Source organism: Macrobrachium nipponense, chromosome 12 (assembly GCF_015104395.2).
Source record: "Macrobrachium nipponense isolate FS-2020 chromosome 12, ASM1510439v2, whole genome shotgun sequence".
NCBI lineage: Eukaryota > Metazoa > Arthropoda > Malacostraca > Decapoda > Palaemonidae > Macrobrachium > Macrobrachium nipponense.
The window spans coordinates 32,850,896-32,871,486 of record NC_087205.1 but is presented as its reverse complement, the minus strand read 5'-3'; the positions used below and the strand labels follow the sequence as shown (position 1 = coordinate 32,871,486).

Sequence of the window (20,591 nt, the reverse complement as noted above, 5' to 3'; positions counted from 1 at the left end):
CAACTCATAAGTAAGTCGTCATCTAAAAAGACTTCTTCGGCGTCTTCAACTCATAAGTCTCCGGCTTCTCACCCCGGAGCAGAGAAAGTGAAAGCATCCTCTTCCTCAGCTTCACTTCCTAAAGGGTCGAGGAGCAAGTCCTCCAAAGAGAGATCCCGTACTCCGGCGTAGTCGTTGGCCTCTCCTTCCTCTAAGGTACTTCCTTTGGGTACCCCATCTGTTTCTGCGCCAGTACCTGGCTTTGATCCTGCTGCATTTTCCGCCGGAATGATGCAGCAGGTGGGAGATCTAGTAGGATCTTTGAGATCCAGTATGGAGCAGATGTTTACTCAGCTGTCGGACAGGATGTCCACGCAAGAGAACCTCCTGTCGGGCTTCAATCAGGTTCCGCAAGCTGCTACTCCAGCACCTAGTGCCTCTCCTCCAGCACCTAGTGCCGGTCTCCTCCAGCACCTAGTGCCGGTCTCCTCCAGCTCCCTCCACATGATTCCCTCCCACCATTCTCCATGAGCAACCCTTGGAGAGTAGCGTCTTTCGCTCCTTTCCAAGATGGTCTCATCTCCATCCGGACCTGGAGTGTGGAACTCGAAGGATTGAAGACTTCGAGTTCTACCCTGAGAATTTGCAGCCTCCATTCATTGGCTACGCCAGGCTGACGGAGTCGGCATTGAATAGGGAGGACAAGATCCCGATGGAGACAGTTCTCTATTCCAGGGATCAGGCACAGAGGGAATGGCTTCGCTGTCTCGAGGAATGGGACTGCATTAACACCAGGCTTGAAGCCTTTAAAAGCCCATTCACAATCTTCACGACGGAAGAGGAAGCACCACTTCCTTTCCTACCGAGGATTGCCAGCATCACCATACAAGCACGCTTAAAAGGAGACCCTTTGCCGCAGCTGAGGGAGGCAGATCCCACATCACCTTTGTTCCCTTCGTTTGGCGATATGTGGGAGGACTTGCCAGCCACCTTCACAGTAGGAAAGTTTAAACCGGACTGTGCTATGGATCAGTTCGGTGAAAAACTCCCAAGACTTCCCGACAACCTCATTCAAACAGAATTTGAGGCTAGGTCCAGGCTGGCAAGAACTCTTAACACGATGGTTATGACAGAAGTAGCGGCCCTTTCCTATGCATCGGAATCGCTCTTCAAGCTTTTGACTAAATCACAAACTTATACAGTCCAATCGGACTTGTATGAGTTTGTGGTTGCGAGAGTCAACTGCAGAAAGCATGTCCTCCAGGAGGCAACTATTCGGCATGAGCCAAATAAGTTGCTTTCCTCCAACATCTGGGGGGCGGACCTCTTCCCGGAGTCAGCGGTTAAAGAGGTCCAAAACGAGGCTACGAGACTCAACCAGAGTCTCAAAGATCGTTGGGGCCTCTCCGCCAAGAGAAAGCAAGACTCGTCTGCTTCGGGTAAGAAACTGAAAAAGTCAGAGGTTTCAACCCTATCAGAAGAAACCTCAGCACTTTGTTCAGGCTGTCTCAGCTGTCCGAGTCACCCAACCAGGACAAGCTACCACGTCGAAGAGCCAAACTCAACCTATCCTCCTGATCTCACCTCAGGCTCAGCCATCCACCTCTTACTCTGTCTACCCGGAATTCAACCAAGTGTATGAAGGCCAGGCCTTTCAGCACTTCAACCGGTTTGCCAGGGGAAGTAGAGCCAGAGGAGCGTTTCATCAGAGAGGATCAGGCAGAGTTATTAACAGAGGGAAACACTTCCGTGGAGGCCGTGGAGCTCACCCAGCACAGCAGCAGTGACATCCCCAAGGTAGGAGGGAGGCTGTTCCTCTTCCGGCATCGGTGGGGGTTCAGCAAATGGGCACAAAGTATTGTGTCAAAAGGTCTGGGTTGGAGTTGGATCAAGGGCCCCCTACACCCAGACATTCCTTCAACTTCCATCGAAGGAATTGACAGATTAAATGCGGAGGAAACTCGTTCAGAAAGGAGCAATATCAAGAGTCCAACATTTTTAAAGTTTCAAGGTCGCTTGTTCAGCGTGCCAAAGAAAGGCTCATTAAAAAGAAGAGTAATCTTAGACTTGTCCCAGTTAAACTTATCCATTCGCTGCGACAAGTTCAAAATGCTGACCATCTCGCAGGTACAGACCTTACTTCCCCGTGGGGCCGTCACCACCTCTATCGATCTTACAGACGCATACTATCATATCCCAATAGCGAGACACTTTCGCCCTTATCTAGGCTTCAAGCTAGGGGACCAGACATTCTCATTCAAAGTGATGCCCTTCGGACTGAATGTAGCTCCCAGGGTATTCACGAAATTAGCGGAAGTAGTTGTTCAACAACTGAGGTCGCAAGGGATAATGGTAGTAGCATACCTCGACGATTGGTTGATCTGGGCACCAACCGTCGAGGAATGCCGGAAAGCCACAAAGAAAGTATTCAGTTCCTGGAAATATCTGGGGGTTCCAGATAAACAAGGGAAAATCAAGACTCACTCCGGAGTCCCGATTTCAATGGCTAGCATCCAATGGGGGGATTTATCCTCCTACAATGTCAATTCCAATAGCCAAGAGAAAGGAAATAATGAAGTCAGTAAAGGCAATTTCTAAAGTACAAATATGCTTCAAGGAGAAACCAGAAAAGGATCCTAGGTTCCCTACAGTTTGCCTCAGTAACAAACATCTTGATGAAAGCCAAACTGAAAGACATAAACCGGATCTGGCGCTCAAGAGCAAATGTCAGATCTTGGGACAAGTTGTCAGCAATTCCGCAAATCCTTCGGAACCATCTGCGTCCCTGGACACAGATGAAGAATCTGTCCATGTCGGTACCTCTTCAATATCCTCCTCCGGTAATAACTATCCACACAGACGCGTCATTAAGCGGCTGGGGAGGGTATTCTCAGTTCAAGAAGGTTCAGGGAACTTGGTCACCACAGTTCCGCCAACTTTACATAAACGTATTGGAAGCCAGGCAGTGTTCCTGACCTTAAAGAGGCTCCTCCCACCAAAGAACTCTCATGTAAAATTGGTTTCTGACAGTGCAGTAGTGTACACTGCATCAACAGGGGAGGTTCCAAATCAAGACATCTAAACCATTTCATGATAGCCATCTTTTCCCTGGCGGACAAGTACAAATGGCACCTCTCTTCCACCCACTTGGCGGGAGTAAGGAATGTGATAGCAGACGCTCTATCCTGGTCAGTTCCCTTGGAGTCAGAATGGTCTCTGGACAACAGTTCGTTTCAATGGATATGCCGGAGTGTCCCAGGTCTCCAAGTCGATCTCTTCGCTTCTCAAGCGAACCATCCGTGCTATGTGGCTCCCAACCTGGACCCTCTGGCATATGCCACAGACGCTCTGTCCATAGACTGGAACCAGTGGAAGAAGATTTACATCTTTCCTCCAGTGAATCTTCTTCTGAAAGTTCTGAACAAACTCAGGACTTTCAAGGGACAAGTGGCACTAGTAGCACCGGACTGGCCAAAGAGCAATTGGTATCCCCTGCTTCTGGAATTGGGTCTTTGCCCCCAACGGATTCCCAATCCCAGACTCTCTCAGTCAGTACAAATGAAGACTGTGTTCGCTTCCTCAGGAGTTCTCAAAGCCCTAACTTTATGGACTTCATGAAGTTTGCGGCTAAAAAAGATGCAGGTATAGATCCCAAGAATATCCTTTTCCTGGAATCAGATAAAAGGGATTCAACTTTGAGGCAGTATGATGCTGCAGTTAAAAAGTTGGCATCTTTCCTGAAGGAATCAGACATCAAAATCAATTCAGCTATATCCATTTTTAGGTCCTTGTTTTGAAAAAGGGTTAGCAGCTAGCACTATTACTACAAATAAATCAGCCTTGAAGATCTTTCAAATGGGTTTTAACATAGACTTAACAGATTCCTATTTTTTGTCTATTCCCAAGGCTTGTGCTAGACTTAGACCTTCTGTAAGGCCTACTTCTGTGTCATGGTTTTTAAATGATGTCCTCAAATTGGCTTCAGATACTGACAACTCAACTTGTTCGTTTATAATGCTCTTAAGAAAAACATTTTTGCTAAGCCTGGCTTCAGGAGCTAGAATTTCAGAACTGTCGGCTCTGTCCAGAGATACGGGACATATAGAATTTCTTCCCTCAGGAGAAGTTCTACTCTCCCCGGATCGCAACTTTTTAGCTAAAAATGAGGATCCATTATTGAGGTGGGAACCTTGGAGAGTCATTCCTCTTCCTCAAGACCCTTCTCTTTGTCCAGTAATGACCTTACGAGCCTTTCTGTCTAGGACATCCTCCTCCTCTTCAGGTCCCCTCTTTAGGAGAGAAAAGTGTGGCACTTTATCAATTAAAGGCATAAGACAACAGATCCTCTACTTTATTAAACAAGCAAACCCTGAATCTTTCCCTAAGGCACATGATGTCAGGGTAGTAGCCACCTCAATTAACTATTTCCAACACATGAATTTTGATGACTTGAAAAAGTATACTGGATGGAAATCGCCGACAGTGTTTAAGCGACACTATTTAAAGTCCCTAGAATCTCTTAAATTTTCAGCAGTGGCAGCGGGAAACATAGTTTCCCCTGACTCTGCCCAGTAGTATAGTTGAAGATCCAGATCTCCTTTCTACCTGCCTCACTTAACATTTCGTCCATCCTACCGTACTGCTCTACACTTCGCCTTTAGCCTTAGCTGCTCATATGAATGGCTTAGTGGTGTGTCCCTTATTTTTTTTGCTAGGGTCAAAAACCCAAAATGTTTGTATATAGATAAGCTTAACGAGTGTGGTTCCCTTATTTTTATGCTAGGGTCCCACACTCTCATCTCCCGATGGTTTGATACTTTGTAAAATTTCAATAATTGTATATATGAAATTTATTGAGTGTGTTCCCTTATTATATTGTTAACATTACACACACTGTCATATAATAATATTTTCATGCCTTGTAACATTTTATATGAATTTTGTAATAATGTTTGCATAGTTGTAAGATATAATTACTATGATTTATCTCACATTTAGAGATTGGCTGAATATGTTTACTTGTAAATCTGTATGCTTTTCACAAGTTTCCTTGGATTTTACCATTTATATTTACCTTCATTTTGCAACAAATTGGAAGTCTCTAGCACAATATTTTGATTTATGGTGAATTTATGAAAAAACTTTCCTTCCCTCCGCGCGCGGATTCTCCGCCATAAATCTCCGAATTGCGTACATCGAATTCTCGGAAAATTTGCTCCGTTTCATATTAGGCATTTCATAGAGTTTTATATATGAAAAATGTGCACAATTTCATGTAAAATAAAATGAAAGATATTTGAGGTTGTAGCTTTTCTCATTTTCGAAATATTTGCATATAAATCACGATAAATAGAAAAAAAACCACGTTCGGTCAACTTTGACTACCGAAATGGTCGAAAAAAACGCAATTGTAAGCTAAAACTCTTACAGTATCATAATATTCAATCATTTTTATTCATTTTGAAACAAATTGGAAGTCTCTAGAACAACATTGAGATTTACGGTGAATTTTGAAAATATTTTTTTACGTTCGCACGTTACGAATTCGTACATCGTTTTGTGATAATATTTTTCCGGTGTTGCTTTTTATTGTTTTACAATGTATTATATATCAAAATGATTGCAATGTAGTGTACAATACAACGAAAAAAAAAAGAACTCGTTAGCTTTTACCGTTTTTTGCACAGCGTGATTTAATACAATTATGTATGAATTTTTTTTTTTGCTACCATATATCGCATTATTTACATATGTATGATATATTTGTTTTTCATTTCTGATTTGATTGCATACTATACTTCAGGCAATGACAAAAAAAGGAGCCAAAAATGAACTCTTAATCTTCAAAACTAAGCGCACTGTGATTTTTTTGAAAAAATTATTTTTTCCGATTCTGCGCTCACTCAAAACCAGCTCCAGAATTCGGGGGAGTTTTTTATTTTTACCGCTTCGGCGTTCAAGGGTTAAGATACAAAGAGTATAGGGAATTTAATCCAGGCACTCGTTAAGTCTTCATGATTTCCAAAGAAATCGCGGAAGGGACAGGATTCCAGTTCAGATCTAGGGTTTACGAAAGGAAAAATTTTATGTTCCCTTTCCGCAGTCATTCCCTAACGCCGATGAGTAAGAATGAAGGAGAGAATCCACGTTGAGAGGAACTGCCTGTTACAGCAGTCTTCTGAATATTGGAGAAGGGCTTCTCTCAGTATAAGAATCATTCCGACAAAAGCGACGGCCGCCTGTGTGACACTTGCGCCTTTGTAGGTCACTCACGTACTGAAGTAGAAGAGCCCCTATTCGGTGAAAGGACTGGTCGGAAAAAGACTCTCTCTGTTCCTTTGGAAGAGAACTAGAAGTCTTTTCTATTCTCTTGCACGATACAACAGATCTTTCCGATTTCCGAAGTCCCGAAGAGGAAGATCGTTTCCGAGGAGAAGAAACTGTTGGAAGGCGACCCCAGCCTGGAGGATTCCGCATGTCTGGAACGTTCCGCTTTGGTGGAAAGTTCTTCGCGCTTGGAAAGTTTCTCTTGTGCGGAAGGTTCCGCGCGCCTGGAAAGTTCCGCGTTTGGAATGTTCCGCGCATCCGGAAAAATATTCCCGCTTGGAAAGTTCCGAGCGTATGAAAGGCGATCCACGCCTGAAAAGTTCTGTGCGTCTGGAAGATTCCGCTTGTGCAGAAGGTTCCGAGCGCTTGCAAAATTCCGCTTGTGTGGAATGTTCTGCGCGTTTGGAAAACGATTCCTGCTTGGAAAATTCCGAGCGCCTGGAAGGCGATTCGTATCTGGAATCTTCCGAGCGTCTGGAAAGTTCCGCTTGTGCGGAAGGTTCCGTTCTCTTGGAAGGAAACTCGCGCCTGGAATGTTCCATTCTTGTGGAAGGTTCCGTGCGTCTGGAAAAAGATTCCTGATTGGAAAATTCTTCCGCTTGTCTGGAAAGTTCGGAACGTTCGGAATGTTCCGAGCGCCTGGAAGGAAACTCGCGCTTGGAACGTTCCGTTATTGTGGAAGGTTCCGTGCGTCTGGATAGTTCCGAGCGCCTAATAGGCTCCTCACTCTTGGAAGGTGCCTCTTGCTCGGAACGATCCATGGAAAGATCCTTCTGTTTGTCCACTTGATTCTAAGGCTCTTCGCTCTTGGACATTTGTTTTCGCTTTGAAGGCGCTCTAGAAAGCTCCTCTCTGTTAATCTCCTCTCCCGGAAAGTTCCTCCTGCCTGGAAAGGGCTTCTGTCCTGCCTGGCGCTCCTCGCCAAGATGGTTCTTCTAGGGCTGAAGAAACCTCTCATCTATAGGAGCTAGTTGCTTGGGAGAAGGCGGAACATTCTCAGGTAGCTCGGACACAACTCCACGCTTCATGGAAGAAAGCGAAACAGGAGATCAGACTCTGGTTCTCGCTTGGAGGGAGGAACACAGCTCGCGCTTGGACTGTTGGAACGCGGCTCGCTGCTGGCTGCTGGAACGTGGCTCGCGCTAGACTGCTGGAACGCGGCTCCCGCTTCAAGCCCAGATGGCACTTAGTGTTCTCTTAACTTTCCGAGAACACGCTAGATCGTCCGAACTCCAAACATGTCCATCTTTGTCTTTTCGGATGTAAGATGAAGAATCGAATGAATAGACGCACATTTTTAAAGGATGCCTTTGCAATGGCCCTCCTTGGCAGTCTGGATGCTCCAGATCCTGCCGAGGGGACGCCTGATCAGTGGGGATTCTCCGTAACCTCCGTAAGGCTTTCGACATTCCTTCTCCTCTGGGCTTGGGATCTTGGAAGAGGACTAGGCCTGGGAGCGAGATGGAGCCGAACAGAACGCACCCTCCACTGCACTGGAAACCACTATATTCAATTCTTACCTTTTAAGAGCTCGCTTATGACTCTCTAAGATTTATTCTTCAAATTTTCACAAGATGAAATTTGTAGTTTCTGTGAGGTAAGAAGGTGATGAGGACGCAACAACTACTAGTATTGTTAATACTCTAATTGCTCGTTAATACGAGACATATTAACGCTTCTAAGGAAGCGTTTTTGTAATATGCTTTCCGACTTCCTTGAATAGGAAGTTAGTGTTTAAATTCCTCAATCAAGCTTTTTTTAACACTTCTTACACGTATTAGTGAATAGATATTAAAGTTTCCCTTTATTGCAAAATATGTGAGTGTCTACCGACAAATTCGGTAGTTTCACGTAAATTTTTTCCTTCAAAAACTCGAAGCTATTAAAAAGTTACTAAAAGCGTATGCCGAACCAAAGACCCAGTACTTCCCTGCAAAAGACAGCCCAGAAGATCGATGGCGATGAAAAATGAAAATCAGTCAGGAAGTACGCAAACGTTGTTTACAATACGGCCGACAGAAAAATTCTGATAGAAAACCGGGTGAATGGTTCCTATTCCTGCCACCCAGCGGCGGGACGGTAGATCACCTGACCTACCTGTAGCGTGTGCCGCGAAATTTGAATTTCTGTCGGGACGACGGAGTCTAAAGCTAAGTATATATCTGGCAGGTAAGTTGAATGTATAAAAACAAAAACGTATTTTTTAGAATTCTTCTTCTGTTTTATTATTACGTTACGTATACGTATGTTTCATTATAGCTGTCAGTAACTCGGTATCTCCATTATTTAAAGATAGAATAAAGAATAGAAATGAATGGTTATTATACTGTTTGATAGTTTCATTAGTTGAAGAGAGATACTAATGTCAATTTATGGCTTACTGTGTGCTAGGAAAAATGATTGCTTGGCGCTCGTTCTATACTCGTAAGACAGGTAAGAGCTGAATGTAAACAATCGATTGGAAGGTTTGTTTTTTGTTTGTTAGTGTATTATAGTTAATGATTAATTAATAATTATTTGAAATGAGTACATACTGATTATTATACATTTTATTGGCATATTCTAAGCTTTTAGCTCTTAGGTTTAGATGTCAGAATCATAGACTAGGCTACAGTAGCAACCGCTAACATAGGCTAGGCTTATTGCTAAGGGACATATGCTAAAGTCCTAATATATGCAGTAAAAATGGGGTTGAACATTACAATGCAGTTGAATATTACTCAAGTATGTACAGTATTTTGCCTTTTTGGAGTCATATTTACTGGGTGTTTTTGGAGGGCTTGGAACGGATTAGCCATTTTACATGTAAAATGTGTTCCAAGATACCAAAAATCATAATACGAAGGCCGCCTCGGAACGGATTAATTTCGTATCTCGAGGTACTACTGTATATACAGTGGTCCCCCTGTATTCGCGGGGGAGGGATGCGGTACCAGACCCCCGCGTGAATAGTTAGAACCCGCGAATGTTTGGAACCCCTATAAAACTGCTAAAAACAGCCTATTTTGTTAGTTAAAACTCATGAAAACCCACTAAAAATTTTCATACATGATTTTTTTTAAGTTTTATCGCAAAAAGTGCATTTTATGATGAAATTCTTCAAAAAAACCAGGAATTTGTGGATATTTACCATAGAAAAAAAATACCGCGAATGTGCGAATTTTCCGCGAATAATGCAGGGAAACGTTCCCGAGAGAATCCGCGAATGTGTGAGTCCCACGAATCTGGAGAACGCGAATACGGGGGGTCCACTGTACATACATATATAAGGGATTTTGACGAAGGAAAAATCTATTTCTGGGTGATTGGCTCGTGTCGCCCTATGAAAGTAATCCTTAATATCATCTTTCTAGGTAAAATATCCTAAAATTACCAGAGAAAAAACAAATTAAGAAAATTGTCAGTAGGACTGACTCGCTCACTCTTAAAAAGAAGTGTCGGTATGAAATAGGGGCGAGTGTGGAACACTACCACGAGCCAAACACCAATTAGAACTTCCTATCAGAATCCCCATAAGAGAGAGCTGATACCAACGGGCGATGCAGCCTCTACTACTACTACTAGAGGACGCCACGGACAGCAGCGCCCCTAGCGGTCATCCTTAATTAAAACATAATTAAAACATAATTACATCTTGTCCTGCAAGGGGGGGAAAACAAACCATAAAAGGGATGGGTTTCATAGGGCGACACGAGCCAATCACCCAGAAATAGATTTTTCCTTCGTCAAAATCCCTTTTCTGGGCTCAGCTCGTGTCGGCCTATGAAAGAGTACCAGAGAAACAGACAAGATGGAAAAGGAAAAAATGAAAAACATGTTAAAATGATGGATATAATATAAGTAAATCAAATACAGCATACAAAATAAGTACTTAAACTAACTATGGTAAACAATAACAGAATGTTAGTAAACTTAAAGTACTTAAAAGGTAGTAACAATAACCAATAATAGCATGTAAAATAAAGAAATTATTTGAATTTACTTATTTAGACATAAAAGTACAATTATATACATACATGTGTCCTACCCTAGCATAAAAATAATAAGGGTAGGTACACTCAAATCCATCATCAATACAGATAATACAATTAATTCAAATATATACAAACTCATTGTGACTGAAGTTATCACAAGTCTTAATGGAAAATTTATACAAACATATTGTGGCCTAACCTAGCATAAAAATAAGGATAGGACCACTGGAGTACATATCAGTACAAATGTGGCTGTCCCTAGCAAAAAAATAAGGGACAGACCACTATAACACACAACGGCTAAGGCTATGATGATGAGTAGCCTGGTGATAGGTTGAGGCATGTTGGTTGAAGTAGGTAGAAAGGAGACCTGGATTAATACTACAACTACTAAGCAGTATCAGGGGAAACTATGTTTCCCGCTGCTACTGCTGAAAACTTTAAAGATTCCAAGGACTTTAAATAATGCCGTTTAAAGACTGTCGGTGATTTCCATCCCAGTATACTTCCTAAGATCCTCAAAGTTCAATATGTTGGAAATAGTTAATAGAGGTGGCTACTCCCCTGATATCATGAGCTTTTGGGAATGACTCATGGGTTGGCTTGTTTAATGAAGTAAAGGATTTGTTGCCTAATACCTTTAAACTGACAAAGTACCACCTTTTTCTCTCATGAAGAGAGCACCCGAGGATCTAGAAGAAGTACGAGATAGAAAGGCTCTAAGGGTTGAAACTGGGCAGAGAGAAGGATCCTGTGGAAGTGGGATAACCTTCCAAGGAGCCCACCTTGCAAGAGGATCTTCATTTTTAGCTAAAAAGCTACGATCCGGAGCAAGTAGAACTTCTCCTGATGGGAGGAATTCCACATGGCCCGCATCTCTGGATAGAGCCGACAGTTCTGAAATTCTTGCTCCTGAGGCTAGGCTTAATAAGAATAGAGTTTTCCTCAGGAGCATTATGAATGTACAAGATGAGTTGTCAGTATCTGAAGCTAGTTTGAGGAACATCATTTCAAGAACCATGAAACTGTAGTAGGACCTCTGATAAGGTCTAAGTCTAGCACAGGCTTTAGGGATAGATGTTGAAATAAGATTCAGTTAAATCTATCTGAAAACCTACTTGAAAGATTTTCTTCAAAGCCGACTTGTGAGTGGTAATCGTGCTAGCTGCTAAACCTTTTTCAAATAAAGATCTGAAAAAGGATATAGCCAAATTAACTGTCCATGGTTGTAGTCGATTCTCTCAAGAAAGATGCTAATTTCTTAACAGCTGAGTCATATTGTCTGATGGTTGACTCCCTCTTATCTGATTCCAGGAAGAGAATATTCTGTGGATCAATGTTAGCTCTTTATTAGCCGCAAACTTCATGAAGTCCATAAAGTTAGGGTCTGGAGAGTTCCTGAGGAAGCGAAACACAGTCCTCATTTGTACTGATTGTGATAGTTTGGGATTGGGGATCCGTTGAGGTCGGAGACCCAATTCCAAGAGAAGTGGATACCGTTGCTCTTGGGCCAGTCCGGTGCAATCAGAGCTACTATCCCTTTGAAAGACCTTAGTTTGTCTAGGACTTTCAAGAGAAGATTCACTGGAGGAAAAACATAAATTTTCCTCCATTGATTCCAATCCAACGACAGGGCGTCCGTGGCATAAGCCAGAGGGTCCAGGTTGGGGGCACATAGCAAGGGAGCTTGTGGTTCGCTTGTGAGGCGAAGAGGTCCACTTGGAGACCTGGGACTCTCTGGCTTACCCACTGGAATGACCCGACGTCTAGAGACCACTCTGATTGTTCCAGAGGGACTGACCGGACAGGGCGTCCGCTATCACATTTCTTACTCCTGCCAGATGAGTGGCAGACAGATGCCATTTGTGTCTGCTTGCTAATGCAAAGATGGCTATCATGACATGGTTTCACATGCTGGATTTGGACCCTCCTCTGTTGATGCAATGAACTACTACTGCACTGTCCAAAACTAGCCTTAGATGAGACTTTTTCGGGGGAATGCAGTCTCTTCAGAGTAAGAAATACTGCCATTGCTTCCAACACGTTTATGTGGAGCTGGCGAAATTGAACTGACCAAGTCCCCTGAACCTGTTTGAACTGAGAGTATCCCCCCCAACCGGACAGGGATGCGTCCGTGTGAATGGTTAACATCGGGAGGGGATATTGAAGGGGTACTTTCTTTCTTGGCTAGGTTCTGTACTCTTGACCAAGGCCGTAGTTGGTTGCGGAGGATCTGTGGGATCACTGACAACTTGTCTCGATATTTGGAGTTTGCTTTTGACCGCCAAATTCGATTTATATCTTTCAACCTTGCTTTGAGAAGGATATCTGTTACTGAAGCAAACTGAAGAGACCCTAGGATTCTCTCCTGGTTTCTTCTTGATGTTTGTTTGCACTTGAGAAATTGCCTGACAGATTTTGCTATTTTCTTCCTTGTTTGGCTACTGGAATTGATAGATTGTGGGAGGACAAATCCCGTTGTATTCCCATCCACTGAAAACGAGATTCCGTAAGCAAGTCTGGACTTTTCGTTTTGTTTATCTTGGAACCCCCAAGATTGTTCCAGAAAGTTGAACTACCATTTTTGGGTAGACTTTGAGACATTCCTCGACTGTTGGTGCCCAGATTAACCAATCGTCGAGGTATGCCGCTACCATGATTCCCTGAGCTCTCAATTGTTGTACAACCACTTCTGCTATCTTTGTGAATACCCTGGGGGCTACATTCAGACCGAAGGGCATCACTTTGAATGAGAATGTCTGACTTCCTAGCCTGAATCCTAGGAATGGGCGGAAGTGCCTGGCTATAGGGATATGATAGTATGCGTCTGTAAGATCGATGGAGCATGTGACGGCTCCACGCGGCAGTAAGGTCCTTACTTGCGAGAGGGTAAGCATCTTGAACTTGTCGCAGCGAATGAAAGAGTTTAGCTTTGACAAGTCTAAGATTTACCCTTCTTTTGTTGAGCCTTTCTTTGGAACGCTGAATAAGCGACCTTGAAATTTTAGATGCTTGACTCTCGCAATAGCTCCTTTCTGAAGGAGTTCTTCCGTTTCGTAATCTATCAATTCCTTTGACGGTAGCTGATGGAATGATTTGATTGGAGGAGGATCTTGGATTCCAGCTCCAGCCTAATCCTTTGGACACTATGCTCTGTGCCAACTGCTGAAACCCCCACCTGTGGGCGGAAGAGGAAACAGCCTCCCTCCTAACCCTGAAAGAGCCTCATTGCTGATGGGCGGGTTGGCCACCACGCCCATCCTCTGAAAACTGCTTAACCTCCTTGCGCCCCCTTCCTGCGCCACGGTGACGAAAGTAACCTCTCGCCCTACCTCTCGATTGAGAGTAGCCTTGAGCCTCAAAAGTAGGGTTAAAGGCAGGCGAGATGGCATAGGAGGTCGAAGGTTGGGATTGCTGGGGCACCAGGAGGTAAGGCTGAGTTTGTTTAGATGTAGCAGGTTGTCCTTGTTGGGTGACTGGGACCGCCTGCACAAACTGCTGCTGAGGCTGGAGTTTTTTATATGGCTGGAACCTCCTACCAGCCTTCTTTGGCTTCTTGCCAGCAGTGGGAACGGATTCCTGTTTCCTCTTAGAGGAAATGCCCCACCTAGCTCTAAGGCTCTGGTTGAGTCTAGCAGCTTCGTGATGAACTTCGTTCACTGCTGACTCCGGGAAGAGATCCGCTCCCACATGCTGGCAGGTCAAGAGTCTATTAGGCTCGTGCCTGATAGTACATTCTTGAAGAACATGCTTTCGACAGTTCTTCCTGGCTTGGAAGAAGTCAAAAGCGTCTAGAAGAACCGTGTGGAATTGAGCTTTCGCTAAGATCTTGAATAGCGGTTCGTTCGCATAAGACCAGTGCAGCCATTGTCCGTGACTATGATAGAGTTAAGGGACCTGCCAAACCTAGTTCGCGCATCGAACTCTGCCTGGATTAGGGAGTCCGGAAGCCTTAGGCAACTTCTCACCGAACTGGTCCATAGCGCAGTCCGGCTTGAGTTTACCCTGCGTGAAAGTAGCTGGCAGGTTTTCCCATAACTCTCCGAAGGCGGGAAAGAGTGGAGAAGTGGACTCCGACTCTCTCAACTGTGGAACGGGCTCATCCTTGAGGACTGCCTGAAGAGCCTTCTCCACCAATTTTCGTAGCGAACGGAAGAGAGACCTCCTCTTCCGTGGCGAAAAATAGTGAAGGGGCTCTTATAGGCCTGGAGTTTAGTGTTAGTAACCACTCCCAGTCCTCAAGGCAGTGGACCCATTCCCGTTGGGCGTGGTCTCTACTGTAGAGGGACAGACTCCTTCGAGATCTTGTCCTCCCTTGTCAGAGCCGTTGGCGTCAGCCTAGCATACCCTATGAAAGGCTGTGACAGGACGGAGGATAGAACTCGAAGTCCTCAATCCTTCGAGTGCCAAACTCCGGGATGGAAATCATGCCGTCCTTAAAGGGGGCGTAGGCCGCTACTCTCCATGGATTCTCATAGAGAAGGATGGCAGAGAGTCATAAGACGGGAGTTGTAGAATCCCCGTGCTAGAAGCAGGGGATACTGGGGGAGGAGCCTGGGATAGCCCAATCATTCGATCCTCAGTCTCTCTTACTCTATTCGAGAGCTCTTGGACGGTTTGTCCAGTTTGAGACAGAGTGCTCGACAATTGTGCGAACATCTGCTCAAAGCGGGTTCCCCAAGCTGAGATTTGGGACCCAACCATAACTCCTACCTGCTCCATCATTCCTGGTGAGACAGGAGAAGGAACACAGGAGCTGGTACTTGCTACCCCTGCCGGCATAGCCGGAGAGGGGACAGCGGAGGCGGGAGAAGGCACGACTCGGAGGTAGCGCGAGCTTTCTCCTTCGAAGCCTTGCCTCTGGAGCTCTTCGACTGGGAAGAGCTTGGCTTAGCCTTTTACCGCGTCGGCGTAAGAAGTCGATGACTTTCTCGCCGAAGAAGACGAAGACGACTTCCTAGAAGTCGACTTAGACAGAGTCTTCGGTCTCTCTTTCCCTTCTCCTTGGGAGGTACAGAGAGAGCGGGATTGCGGCTAGGGATCTCGGATCCCGGGAAAGCCTTGGAAAGAGGCGGAAGAAGAAGGACAGGAGAAGATCCAGGAGCGCCCAAGGAAAGACCTTGGGCGCCCGACAAACCTAACCTCAACCAACAAATTCTCACTCACTACCGCCATCGGCTCGAAGATTCAGGTCCAGGCCGGCGACGTCCGGAACTGGGTCCTGGGCTGCTACGAGCCCCAACGACTGCTGAAGGTCTGCTGGATGGCGGCTATTACGGGCGGCGGACAACGGGGTCGACGTAGCCCGTCGACTTGCCCGCAGGGAAGATTTGGATGGCCAGCTTTATCCAACATGTAGGGCTGGCCCTTGGCGGCGTTCTTTCCAAAGCGCCCACCCACGCTTTCAGAGTGGCGAGGGCGACTTCCCTCACACCGCTAGCCTGAAAGAAAGGCTGAATTAGCTACCAGTTGCGGGACAGGGTTAACAAACTTACGAACTAAAAGTGTTAGTAAATTGATAAACAACCTTATAATGGTCTTACCCCATCAACCAGCTGACCGACCAGGTCGTAGCAAATGGTGCAGGCCTCGGGATGCCAAACGATGGACTCGTTGAACAGGGTGGCACAAGGGGCGTGAGACCTGCACTCATCATGTCCGCAGGGGTCATGCAGCGTCGCGTTGCAAGCGAGGACCTGACAGTTGGTAGCCTGTAAGTGGGAAATGTACATTAGTACAGAGTAAACACTTACAGCCTAACATATGCTCCGCTGTGCCGGAGCGATAAAGTTAGATAAAACCAGAGCCCTGCTAAAATACGTGTGGTAACCATGTTGGAAGAGACTATGGGCGTCGCCAGTGGCGGAGGCACAAGAATCAACCAACTAGGAGTGGTGGTAAAGGAAAACCACAACGGATAATGGCTGGGGATGGTTGATTAAACATAATTAGAAAACACAATTCATTGTAAAATATCTTAAATTAGGGTATATATCCTTAAACATAGAACAATAACAATATCAATACAAATTTCTCTCCACCCGTCTACTAGAAGAGTGCGTAGGTAAGTGTAAGCTCCCTTCCGGTAGCGAGGGAGAGATATAAGGATATAGTAGGCAAGCAAAACGACCATCCATAGTACCCACCCTACCCGCTAGCGGAGCCGAATAACCTATAACCGGAAGGGGGCCCCGGCTGCGACGGAAGGCTCCTTTCATATCGTAAGGGAGGTGGCTGAGTAATGGGTTAAGGGGGGGAAGGAGGTCCCGGTGAAAACACGGCGGGAGCGATGGAAAGGGGGAATGGGATGGCCTACTCATTCCACCTCACCAACTACCCGTATGGAGACCCTCGTACCTCATAGTGGTCCCGCCCTATACCCCCTGCTGGCGGAACCCCCCGGCACCTCCGGAATGTGAGAGAAGGCTATGAGGTTGTTATGACAACAAGGGGTCCCCCAGCTCCCTCCCTACATCAGAGAGGGAGGAAGGGGCAGGGTGAGGTGCTATGGAGCACGTGACTACTAGTGGCCTAGGCCGCGATCACCACACGTGGTAGGGCCACGTGAAACCAAGCTGTACCAATACATGGAAACAAGCACCTAGGCTAGCCTAATACCCTAAATAATAATAATAATAAACACATCGATAGGTGGAAGAGACACTTTTAGGAAAAGGAGAAGAAGCCCAGGAGGAGGCAACTATTCCAAGAAACAGTAGCCTACTCGGACGCCAGCGATAAGCCGATGTAGAGCAAGAGCCGGGATGCTGGGCCAGAATAAAATAATGATAGCCCTAAATACCAAGCTAAGAGAATGGTAAGAGGGCTAAACTAGCTAAAACTCGATGTAAAACAATGAACGTGATAAAGTAAGCCATATAAAAAAGTATAAGAAGTCCCAGTATGGAGGGACCGGGAATTCTTACGAGGCAGCATGGCCGCCACGAGACAACCGGGGAACCGTATATGACCTATAAAAAGGAAAATACTGGTACCCGGAAGATAAAACTATGATAAAATATTACTTATGAGTTACTTAACTTAGCCGTGGCAATTGCTGAACGCTCCATTGTAGAAAACGAGATAAATCACAAATAATAACAGCACGGGAGAAAACTGCGTCAAAGACGCTGGTGCTAAAAATTAAGGATGACCGCTGAGGGGCGCTGCTGTCCGTGGCGTCCTCTAGTAGTAGTAGTAGAGGCTGCATCGCCCGTTGGTATCAGCTCTCTCTTATGGGGATTCTGATAGGAAGTTCTAATTGGTGTTTGGCTCGTGGTAGTGTTCCACACTCGCCCCTATTTCATACCGACACTTCTTTTTAAGAGTGAGCGAGTCAGTCCTACTGACAATTTTCTTAATTTGTTTTTTCTCTGGTAATTTTAGGATATTTTACCTAGAAAGATGATATTAAGGATTACTTTCATAGGCCGACACGAGCTGAGCCCAGAAATACATATTGGTATTTTTGGGTAAGCAAAAAATCTAACATTCTAATAATATCAATCATTATCTTCATTTTGAAACCAATGAATTGGAAGTCTCTAGCACAATGTTTTAATTTATGGTGATTTTTGAAAAAACTTTTTCCTTACCTCCGCGCGCGGATTCTCCTCCGCAAATCTCTGAAATGCTTACGTCACATTGTTGTAATATTTGCACCATTTCATAGTAGCCGTTATATAGAGTTGTATATATTAAAATGTGCGCAATTGCATGTAGAATACAACAAAAAATAATTGATGTCGTAGCTTTTATCAGTTTTTTTGAAATATTTGCATATAATCGCGAATAAATAGAAAAATTTTGACGTTCGGTCAACTTTGACTTGACCGAAATGGTCCAAAAAAACGCAATTGCAAGCTAAAACTCTACAGTCTAGTAATATTCAATCATTTACCTTTTGAATTTTTTGAAAAAAAAAAAATTTTCCTTCCCTCCGCGCGGCATATTCTCTGCTGCAAATCTCCGAAATGCTTACGTCACATTGTCGTAATATTTGCACCGTTTCATACTGGCCGTTATATAGAGTTGTATATATGAAAATGTGCGCAGTTGCATGTAGAATACAACAAAAAATAGTTTATGGTTGTAGCTTTTATATTTTTTGAAATATTTGCGTATTCATCACGATAAATAGAAAAAATCTGACGTTCGGTCAACTTTTACTCGATCGAAATGGTAAAAAATCGCAATTGTAAGCTAAAACTCTTACAGTCTAGTAACATTCAATCATTTATCTTCATTTTGAAACAAATTGGAAGTCTCTAGCACAATATTTCGATTTATGGTGAATTTTTGAAAAAACCTTTTTCTTCCCTCCGCACGCCGATTCTCCGCTGCAAATCTCCTAAATGCTTACGTCACATTGTTGTATATTTGCACTGTATCATATTATATAGACTTGTATATATGAAAAATATGTGCAATTTCATGTAAAATATACAACAAAAAAATTAATTCATGGTCATAGCTTTATATTTTGTATATTTATATACAAAATATTGTATATTAATCACAATAAATAGAAAAAATGTTTTGACGTTTGGTTCAACTGTGACTCTATCGAAATGGTCGAAAAACGCAATTGTAAGCTAAAAACTCTTATAGTCAAGTAACATTCAATCATTTATTTTCATTTGAAACAAATTGGAAGTTTCTAGCACAATCTTTCGTTTTATGGTGAATTTTTGAAAAAAAAAAAAAGAAAAAAAACTTTTTCCTTCCTCCGCGCGCGATTCTCCGCCGCAAATCTCCGAAATGCTTACGTCCACATTGTCGTAATATTTGCACCATTTCATACTGGCCGTTATAGGAGTTGTATATATAAAAATGTGCGCAGTTGCATGTAGAATACAACAAAAAATAATTGATGGTTGTAGCTTTTATTTTTTTTTTTGAAATATTTGCATATAAATCTCTGATAAATAGAAAAAAACTTCGACGTTTGGGTCAACTTTGACTTGACCGAAATGGTTGAAAAAACGCAATTGCAACCTAAAACTCTGACTGTCTAGTAATATTCAATCATTTACCTTCATTTTGAAATAAATTGGAAGTCTCTAGCACAGTATTTCGATTTATGGTGAATTTTTTTAAAAACTTTTTTAAAAAACTTTTTCCTTCCCTCCGCACGAAGATTCTCCGCTGTAAATCTCCGAAATGCTTACGTCACATTGTCGTAATATTTGCACCATTTCATACTGGCCGTTTATATAGAGTTGATATATAAAAATGTGCGCAGTTGCATGTAGACTACAACAAAAAAATAGTTCATAGTCGTAGCTTTTATATTTTTTGAAATATTTGCATATTCATCAAGTAAATAGAAAAATCCTACGTCGGTCAACTTTTACTCGATCGAAAATGGTCAAAAAAATGCAATTGTAAGAACTAAACTCTACAGTCTAGTAACATTCAATCATTTATCTTCATTTTGAAATAAATTGGAAGTCTCTTGCACAATATTTCGATTTATGGTGAATTTTTGAAAAAACCTTTTTCCTTCCCTCTGCAGCGGATTCTCCGACGCAAATCTCCGAAATGCTTATGTCACATTGTCGTAATATTTTGCACCGTATCATTTTGAGCCATTACGTAGAGTTGTATATATGAAATATGGTGCAATTTCATGTAAAATACAACAAAAAATAATTCATGGTCGTAGCTTTTATATTTTTTCAAATATTTGTATATAAATCACAATAAATAGAAAAAAATTCGACGTCGGGCGGTCAACTTTGACTCGATTGAAATGGTCGAAAAAAACGCAATTGTAAGCTAAAACTCTTATAGTCTAGTAACATTCAATCATTTATTTTAATTTTGAAACAAATTGGAAGTCTATAGCACAATCTTTCAATTTTATGTGAATTTTTGAAAAAAACTTTTTCCTTCCTTCCACGCGCCACAAATTTCTCCGCCGCAAATCTCCGAAATGCTTATGTCACATTGTCGTAATATTGCACCGTTTCAAATTAGCTTTTATATAGGAGTTGTATATATATGAATATGTGTGCAATTGCATGTAGAATATAACAAAAAATAATTCATGGTCGTAACTTTCATCATTTTTTGAAATATTTGCATCTAAATTACGGAATAAATAGAAAAAAATTTGACGTTTATCGGTCAACTTTGACTCGATTGCAAAATAGTCGAAAAAAGAAAAAAACACAATTGTAAGCTGAAACTCTATAGTCTAGTAATATTCAATCATTTATCTTCATTTTGAAACAAATTGGAGGTCTCTAGCAACAGTATTTCGATTTATGGTGAATTTTTGAAAACAACTTTTTCTTCCCTTCCGCG

At 43.2% G+C, this 20,591-nt stretch overlaps 1 pseudogene; it reads right to left on the bottom strand.

Annotated features, from left to right (window-relative positions):
* The window catches only part of LOC135224773 (uncharacterized), a 406,804-nt pseudogene that overhangs the window by 218,823 nt on the left and 167,390 nt on the right, over positions 1–20,591 (bottom strand).